This window comes from Octopus bimaculoides, chromosome 7, assembly GCF_001194135.2.
Source record: "Octopus bimaculoides isolate UCB-OBI-ISO-001 chromosome 7, ASM119413v2, whole genome shotgun sequence".
Taxonomy (NCBI): Eukaryota; Metazoa; Mollusca; class Cephalopoda; order Octopoda; family Octopodidae; genus Octopus; species Octopus bimaculoides.
The window spans coordinates 89,619,739-89,629,405 of record NC_068987.1 but is presented as its reverse complement, the minus strand read 5'-3'; the positions used below and the strand labels follow the sequence as shown (position 1 = coordinate 89,629,405).

Here is a 9,667-nt window from a genome sequence, read left to right as displayed (position 1 = left end):
AATTTTGTACCAACATTTAATTACTCTAGAAGTCAAACGACTTCTAGAGTAATTAAGGGTGTGACTTCTACAGTATTTAGACAATAACAGACTGAAGCAATAGCTTTTTCATCAAGAATATTTCAGACTGTTCAATATTTATAAAATAAACTATACTAACACACTAATAGAGATAAAATATACTATAGAAAAGAGAAGGAAGATTAAATCTTGTTGAGATTATATCATGATATAACTGTACACCAAACTTCAGTGAGGGAAGTAGGTCATTTTGGAAAGTATTCAGGTCATTGGCACCCATGCCAGTGGAAACATAAAAAGCACCCACTATGCTCTTGGAGTGGTTGGCATTAGGAAGGGCATCCAACCGTAGAAACCTTGCCAAATCAGATCAGAACTTGGTGAAGTCCCCTAGCTTAGCAATTTTCAGTCAAACTGTCCAACCCATGCCAGCATGGAAAGCAGACGTTAAACAAGGATGATGATGGTAATGATGCCTTTCTTAATGCCAACCACTTTACAGAATGTACTGTGTGCTTTTTTTTTTATATGTCACCTTGCACTAGTGGGGTTGCCATAAGGTGTTGGTGGTGGTAGACAGCTTTATGCACGGAAATGAAGGATTAAAGGCTGCAGGTAAGGGGGTGAGTGGGTAAACAGGGTCTTGTTGTTGAAGAGACACATGGCTACTCAAATTTAGAAGTGAGGATGAGAATGCAGAGTAGGGGCTGCAAAAAGATAAACATAAATCAGGGTGATGAGGTGTCCAGGTGACTTCCCAAAGTACAAGATGAGTGGGGACAGAGGAACTAGGACTGTGGGTAAGTCGGGGGTGGTTGCAAAGGATATATGGAGGAGTGAGAGATGGGGAAATGGAAGAGAAGAAGTAGGCAAAAACTGTAAAGATTGGGCAAGGCTGAAGGGTAGATGATGGGAGTGATGAATAAGGGGAGGGGGGATTAACATTGATGGATGAATTAAAGGAGGTAGAGGGATGCAGAAGAGAGTAGGAGGGGGTGAGCATCAGGATACTAATACCACTACTACTACTACTAATAATAATAATACTCCTTTCTATTATAGGCACAAGGCCTGAAATTTGTGGGGAGAGGGATAATCGGTTACAAAATACACCATTTTGAGCATGGCTGTCGCCAGTACCGCCTGACTGGCCTTCGTGCCGGTGGCACGTAAAAGCACCCACTACACTCTGGGAGTGGTTAGCGTTAGGAAGGGCATCCAGCTGTAGAAACTCTGCCAGATGAGGTTGGAGCCTGGTGTCACCTCCTGGTCCACCAGTCCTTAGTCAAATCGTCCAACCCATGCTAGCATGGAAAGCGGACGTTAAACGACGATGATGATGATGATGATGATGATGATGGTGATGGTGATGGTGGTGATGATGGTGATGATGGTGATGATGATGATGATGATGATGATGATGATGATGATGATGATGATGATAATAATAATAATAATAATAATAATAATAATAATGACACAGTGACAAAAATAATTGTATTACTATCACCAGAGGAACATTGTTGTTTTTTTACCGTTTTCTTAAATACTTAATTTATTTATTTTTTAAATTTCAGATTTCAAATCAATAAATCAACTGTTTTCAGAGAATGATATCAAAGCAGAAAATCTGAAAATGAAATTCATTTTAAAAGTTTTTTTTTTTATATCATATCCATCATAATTATAAAATTAAGCTCATTATAATTATTAGCTAAAGATCCAAAGTCAAAGCAGATCAAAGACAATTCCAGAAAAAAGCAGTCAGAAGATATGAAGCAGGACTGAGGTTCCATGAAGGCAGATGTATTGTAAACTCTTCCCCAATCATGCTAGCATGGAGAAATGGGAAGAAAAACCAATACGAATGTATGTATGTGTACATGCATGTAGCAATGGCCAAGTGAATGAGATATTGATGTTAGATATTGAAAATTAGATGTTGATATTAGATATTGATATAAGATATTTGATCCATCATGATTTGGCAAAAGTATATATACATATATATATGCATGTACACACACACACACATACACATGTATGTGTGTGTGTGTGAGAGAGAGAGAGAGAGATTATCAAGTGGAAAACTTTCTATGACACAGCCGATTTTCTTTGTAACTCCTCCTTAATTATGTATTTCCAGTAATCATCTCTAACAACTTTCAACAAATGAAAATATGAACTGTATTGATTTCACCGTATCAGGGAGTCAGTAGAAGCTTTGAGAGCAATTCCACCCCCACCCCACCCCCGCGTCACACACACACCTTGAATAGTATATAAAACAATGAAACAATATTAGGTTTGTTAATGATGCATGCGGAAGAGAGCCAGCCTTTGAACAGAATATCTCCATAGAATGTTCTGTGACGGAACACACCAAAATGGATTGCTGTGGAGGGATAAAGTAAGACTTGAACCTTGTGATACAAACTAATGAAATACTCGTTCATTTTAACAGTTCTTATCGTGGGAAGCTGTATTAATATTTGATAACAATTTAAAGTGGGTGCAGGCATGGCTGTGTGGTTGAGAAACTTGCTTCCCAATCATGTGATCTTGGGTTCAGTCCCACTGCACGGCACCTTGGGTAAGTGTATTCTACGATAGCACCAGGCTGACAAAACTTTGTGACTGAAGTTGGTTGATAAAAATTGAAAGAAGCTCATCATGTATGCATGTGCATTTGTGGTGCTTGTGTGTGTGTGTGTGTGTGTGTGTGTGTGTGTGTGTGTGTGTGTGTGTGTGCATGCACCTTTGTTTTGATATTATGTGATGGCTGTAGATGGACATCATCAACATAGAAGCAATGTTGTTTGTTTCCAGTGTTTCATGAAAAACATGTCTGGCCATGAGAAATATTACTTTGCTGGGAAACAGGTGAGGGTTGGTAACAGGAAGGGCATCCAACCATAGGAAATCTGTCTCAACAAATTCTGTCTGAATAGTAAACGTTAAATGACAAATTTGATGATGAAAACACCAGAATGAGCTGGCAAGGAATTAAGAGTGTTGATTGTGGTTGTTTAGTCTTAAGTCAATCCTGATTGAACAGATTAAAGATTACAGGTGTCAACATGACTGATTCCCATCTTTTTTGTATTCATATATCGAGGATTAAACTGTCCAACATGTCTTTCCTTTTCAAAGATGGTAGGTTTGGTTTGAGCTCAAATAACAACATATACGCCTCTGCTGTTAACTTGTGTATTGGTTATACATGAACTGCCATCAGTTTACAAGGCCCAACAGCCTTAACAACTCAACCAGACTTAACAGTGGGGCAAACAAGAAGCAATAAAACAATAATACAAAGTAAGATTAAAATCAAAAAAATACTGCAAGAAATTAAGAGAACTAATTTTAAATTTAAACTTACCTTGGCTATTTAAAGATCTCTGGAATTAGAGAGAATCTGAAGCCTACAATATAAAATATATATATGTATATATATTTTAATCATTTCTATTTCTTTAACATAATTTTTTTAATCTTAAACTTACTTTTGAAGTAAAAAGAAATAATAATTTAAATTGATTATCTACATGGCTCTATTTCAATTTTATTTAAGTTTTGATAAAAAATAGTCTTATATTTTATTCGTATATCTGCCAGATAAAACAGATTAAGACATGCACACACGCATACTCATACATACATACATCTGAGAGAATGTGTGTGTGTTTGCTGAAAACAATTGTAAAGCATATTGATTCTGGTTGCATCAAGTCCAAGTGCATGTACACAACAAAGGTCATTGACTTCAAGTTTGTTGAGCAAGAATCATAAAATGGATAACACAAAACTTAAATAATAAAAGTACATCAACTCATTAGCCTTCAAAATACCAATTATATATTACCCTACACAACATAATTTATTAAGTGAAGGTAAAAAAAATCAGTTTTTTTTCTGATGGCTGTTTGAGGTTAAAATCCAAGTTAATAAGATCACATGGTCAGGGCCTGAACTATTGTGATTTTGAGTTGTTTTTTAAAAGTTTTCTAAGGCCTGCTTTACTTGAGTCCCATATTTACTGATTAAGGAGTTGATGCTATATAAACAGTCTGCTATGTACAAAACACAGTGTTTACTTTGATAACCAAGATTAATAGAACATGAAAACAAGCATCATAGAATGTAATTTATTGTGCTAATTGTTCAATTAATTACCATATTAGCTGCCAAGTAGATTGGATCTCTCTTATGTGATTGCAAATTTCTTTCACCTGGGAGTATCTTGTATCTCTATAAGGCCACCATCTGACCTTGCACAGAATATTGCTGTCATCTTTGGACTGGTGCCCACTCTGATTATCTTAACTGGTTTGATAAAATTCAGAATCAAGTTTTTAACAAGATGGGTCCTTTTCTTTCTACAATGTTGGACTCTTTGATTATAAACACCAAAGGTAAAAATGCTGCCAAAGTAAAGATTAGAACTAAAGAGCAGTGTTTTATGATTTTTAACTTTTACTTGTTTCAGCCATTAGACTAAAACCGTGACAGGACACGACTTTGAAGAATTTTAGTCAAACAAACCAAACCTAGTGCTTAGTTTTTAAGTCTCATATTCTGACAGTCTCTTTTGCTGATCCACTAAGTTGTAAACAAACCAACATTTGTAGTTAAGCAATGGAAGGAACACACACACACAGAGGCATACACATATGACAAGCTTCTTTTCAGTTTCTGTCTACCAAATCCACTCACAAGGTTTTGAAGGTTTTATATATATTTAATTCAAGTAAAGTTTAAGTTTTCAACATCACTCTCTTCCCAAAACAAGCTTCTTAGTTTTAGCAATTTAAATTTTAAAATCATTAAAAAGAAATTAACAGAAATGCTTATCCTTGAAATTTTACCTCTACTATAACAAAGAAAGCTGCTTATTAATTAGTTATGAGTATGTAACTTTTACTTTGAGAATATTTGTGAAAATTTTTATTCTCTATGTATTTATCAAATCAAAATTATAGAATTTTTTGCATTTAAAGTTATAAACAAATGTGTAAAACATGGTCCTTTGAATAACAAAAGCCTTCGGTTAATTTCTCTGCCAACATCATCAACTTTGTGTTTATTGTAAACATCTATTTTGTTTAACATTGATTACAATACAATAACACAACATATATACCATGTTATTTGTTTCCAGATTAGAATTTTTCAATTCAACATATTACAAGAGGGAGTCAAAAAGTAATGCCATTTTGTTTAGGACAGGTGTAATTACCAACACAGGAACATGTATCATACATCAAAATGAAGCTGGTCCTCTGTGGATCACATCCCTACTTCTCAACATAATCACCGTTTCTCTCAATAGCAATGTTCCACCTTCGAATGAGAGCACGCATCCCTGCCCCGTAAAATTCTGTTGACTGTTCTTTGAGCCACTTCTTCACTACAGTTTTCACTTCCTCGTCACTGGAATAATGTTTGCCTCTCAAACCTTCTTTCGTGGCGCCAAAGAGATGATAGTCTGAAGGCACTAAATCTGGTGAGTGTGGAGGTAGTGAAGAAGTGGCTCAAAGAACAGCCAACAGAATTTTACAGGGCAGGGACATGTGCTTTCAGTCAAAGGTGGAACATTGCTATTGAGAGAAACGGTGACTATGTTGAGATGTAGGGATGGGATCCACAGAGGACCAGCTTCATTTTGATGTATGATACATGTTCTCCTGTGTTGGTAATTATACCTGTCCTAAACAACATGGCATTACTTTTTGACTCACTCTCGTAAAACAAAAACCCACTTGAAGGGCAGTGTTTCTACTAGTGTCTATATAATATGTTGTGCAGTGTAAAGTATTATTAAATTTCATCACTTTTACCATCAAAGCAACATTACATATTGGGGTTGAAGAGAGTTTAAGACTCCCAATCAAGAATCAACTTCAAGATCTTGTGCACTCATTAATATCTTGTTTTTTAAACAATTTTGTAATGAGCAGGAAACGAATCAATCATCTATGACCGTTCCTCTAACACAAAGAAAATAATTGATGTCAAGGCAAAAGAAATCATTATTACTAGTTGAAGCTTTAATAGTATTTCTATAAACACTTGTCCTGTTGATCTATTAACAATGAAACAAATCTAACTAATAAGAATACAGATTAGATAAAACTGCATCATGTGTCTAATGAAAGAGTAATCCACGTGAGTACTTTATCAATTCACTTCTCATTTTAGGTATTAATACACTGGGAACCACAAAGGTTTGTCACTCTCTAATTACTTTTTGCTATTGCATCATAAGAATTTAAAAACTTCAAGAAATGTGAAGTAATTTGTTAATGGTAGAACTTGAAGTCAATAAAGTTGGAAATAATAGCATTTGAACATTGAGTTAAAAATCCTTTTGGATAGAAAAAAGTCAAACCAGATGTGGATTCAAGTCCCAAAGGCAACTTTTCACTTCTTCCATCCAAGAAGGTTTTTAACCTTCAAGCATTATTCTGTCAAATGTAATGCTTTTTCATTCACATTGTTTTTAATTAATCATGCATTATTTTGTAGCTTTAAAATTTTGATGATGTGATCGTATATTTTATAAGGACATTGAAGGATAGGTGTGACAGGCTGGATCTAGCTGGTTAAGATATAAAACAGGCAGCACATTTTGATTGGATACGGCCAGTTCAAATGCTCATGGTTTAACCCAATATTTAAATGTTGTTATTTTTAGTTTCATCTACTTTGAGTTCAACAGTTAAAAATGAATTACTTTTTGCAAGTTGGTGGAACCTTCAGAATCCAGCATGGAAACTGGATATTAAAGAATAGGAAGATTATGATGACGCTGATAATAATGTTTTCTTTTTTTCTATTTAAATTAACATGTGTTCTCGTGATATCAAAAATATTTGTCTTTACCCTATACAAACACAGAAGAGTGGCAGTATTTTTGCAACTATGATATAGTTTTAAGCCTTCGATTTTATAAATTCTTACATGGTTTTAACAAAAGTTACCTTTGTCACTCTATCTTATCAGCAAAATGACCTAGTGTGCATGTGTGTGTGTGTGTGTGTGTGTGTGTGTTGTGTTGTGTTGTGTTGTGCGTACATTAGTTCTCTTACCACTGGCCACTAGATAAAGCGTGTGTCCAAGTTTGACATTGGATATTATAAACTTTAAAAATTCTAAATGCAATAATCATTATCATCATCATCATCATCATTTAATCATCATCATCGTTTAACGTCCGCTTTCCATGCTGGCATGGGTTGGACGGTTTGACTGAGGGCTGGTGAGCCAGAAAGCTGCACCAGGCTCCAATCTGATCTGGCAGTGTTTCTACAGCTGGATGCCCTTTCTAACACTAACCACTCCAAGAGTGTAGTGGATGCTTTTTACATGTCACCGGCATGAGAACCAGTCAGGCGGCACTGGCATTGACCACACTCAAATGGTGCTTTTTACGTGCCACCTGCACAGGAGCCAGTCCGGCGGCACTGTCAACGCCCATGCTTGTATGGTGCTTTTTTTACGCGTCATCAGCACAGGAGCCAGTCAGCAGCCTCGACAACAATCACACTCGAATGGGTCTGTTTAAATGGTGATGATGATGATGATGATAAGTATAAATGTTGTGACAGGTCTAACTAGATTTGAAACTGATTCTCTTTTATATTTACAGTTGAAAGCCTCCATGTTGACTCATGATATCAGTTGAATTACAACGTGAGACCATTTCATTTGTAGCTATTATTATTATTGATGTTGTCAAGAAAATAAGTACCAGTTGAAAACTGGGGACTGATGTAATTAAATTACTTCATCATCATCATTGTTTAACATCTACTTTCCATGCTGGCATGGGTTGGATGGTTTGGCAAGCCAGGAGGCTGCACCAGTCTCCAATCCCATCTGGCAAAGTTTCCACAGCTGGATGCCCTTCCTAATGCCAACCACTCCGAGAGTGTAGAGAGTGCTTTTTACATGCCACCAGCATATATAATTCATTATATACTCTTTTACTTGTTTCAGTCATTTGACTGCGGCCATGCTGGAGCACCACCTTTAGTTGAAGAAATCAACCCCAGGACTTATTCTTTGTAAGGACTTATTCTATCGGTCTCTTTTGAAAACTGCTAAGTTACGGGGACGTAAATACACTAGAATCGGTTGTCAAGCGGTTGGAGGACAAACATAGACACACAAACATATACACACACATACATACATATATATATATATATATATATATATATATATATATATATATATATATATATATATATATATATATATATATATATACATATATATATATATATATGACGGGCTTCTTTCGGTTTCCGTCTACCAAATCCACTCACAAGGCTTTAGTAGAAGACACTTGCCCAAGGTGCCATGCAAACTACTTACCACACAGCCACTCCAGCGCCCATATATTTATTTTACTAAACTTTTTCTTCATTTTACAATGCTTTTCAAAGTGCATTTCCATCTAAAATATTTCACATAAAAATCAAATTTTAACTAGTGTTAAGAGACTAAAATATGATTTTAATCTCTGGTATGATTAATATATATGTAAGTTGTTTAGCAAAGCAGTCAACACTGAGCGCTGTTAGTTGAGTGTTTGAAAATAAAACCAGAAAGAGGTAGGGATAGAGACAAAAAGAAGAGAGGAAATTGAAATCTTTATTTTATTTTATTTTATTTTTGAAGTCATCATAATCTCAAACTGTTTGGGTCAAGCAATAACAAGTATAGATGAAGTTTTATATGGTTGCTCTATATGCTAGAAATGGCAGCCAAATCTTTCGAATTATCACTCTCAGTCATAGAATAGGCGATATAGACACAAAAGAGAAAAAGACGAAATGGCCACATCTGGAACACTTTTGGTCATCGGTTTACTCGATCAGTATTGATTTGAGACTAAATAACACACACGTACATACTACATATATACACACACATAACACATAGTATACATCCAAACAAGGCAAGAATAACGTATATTTAGACGTAGCAATATATGTAGTGAGGGAAAACCTAAGAGAGACAGTTTTTTAAAGAGATGGCGGTAGTATTCGTTCTTCGTATATTAATGTTCTTTTTTCTTTTTATAATTTTGAAATGAAGACAAGAAATGGCGCGAGGTAAAAGTGAAAAAAACGAAGACAATAACCGCAACAAAGCTAGAGGGATAGGAAAGATCAGGGCTTGTTTATTGTTCGGTGGAAATGTCAGGTCAGAGAAAGAGAGAGAACGAGGTGGGAGACATTAAGTTGTCAGTCAAGTAGTGAAAGAAAACAAAACAAGGATAACATGAAAGAGAAGACAAGGGTCGAATGGAGAGGCGATGTTAGAAAACGAAAAAGATAAGAGGAGTGGGAGTGGGAGAAGAAGAGTAGAGAGGCGTACAATACGTTTCAAAACATTTTAACCAAAAGGAAAAGAATTCTACATGTTGAATATGGAGAGGGAAATTTCAAGACACACACACACACACACACATATATATATCTTTTACTTGTTTCAGTCATTTGTTTGTGGCCATGCTGGAGCACCGCCTTTTAGTCGAGCAAATCGACCCCAGGAATTATTCTATCGGTCACTTTTGCCGAACCGCTAAGTTGCGGGGACGTAAACACACCAGCATCGGTTATCAAGCGATGCT

The 9,667-nt window shown here is 35.7% G+C and overlaps 1 protein-coding gene across 3 annotated transcripts in view; it reads right to left on the bottom strand.

Annotated features, from left to right (window-relative positions):
- The window catches only part of LOC106872801 (zinc finger and BTB domain-containing protein 24), a 45,400-nt gene that overhangs the window by 11,546 nt on the left and 24,187 nt on the right, over positions 1-9,667 (bottom strand). For 2 of the 3 annotated variants that reach the window (XM_014919915.2, XM_014919914.2), the window contains exon 2: positions 3,404-3,446. The exons of the other annotated variant lie outside the window; for it this stretch is intronic. The gene's annotated coding sequence lies outside the window, so the exon portion shown is untranslated. The remainder of the gene's footprint in view (positions 1-3,403; positions 3,447-9,667) is intronic. 3 annotated transcript variants of the gene reach the window in all.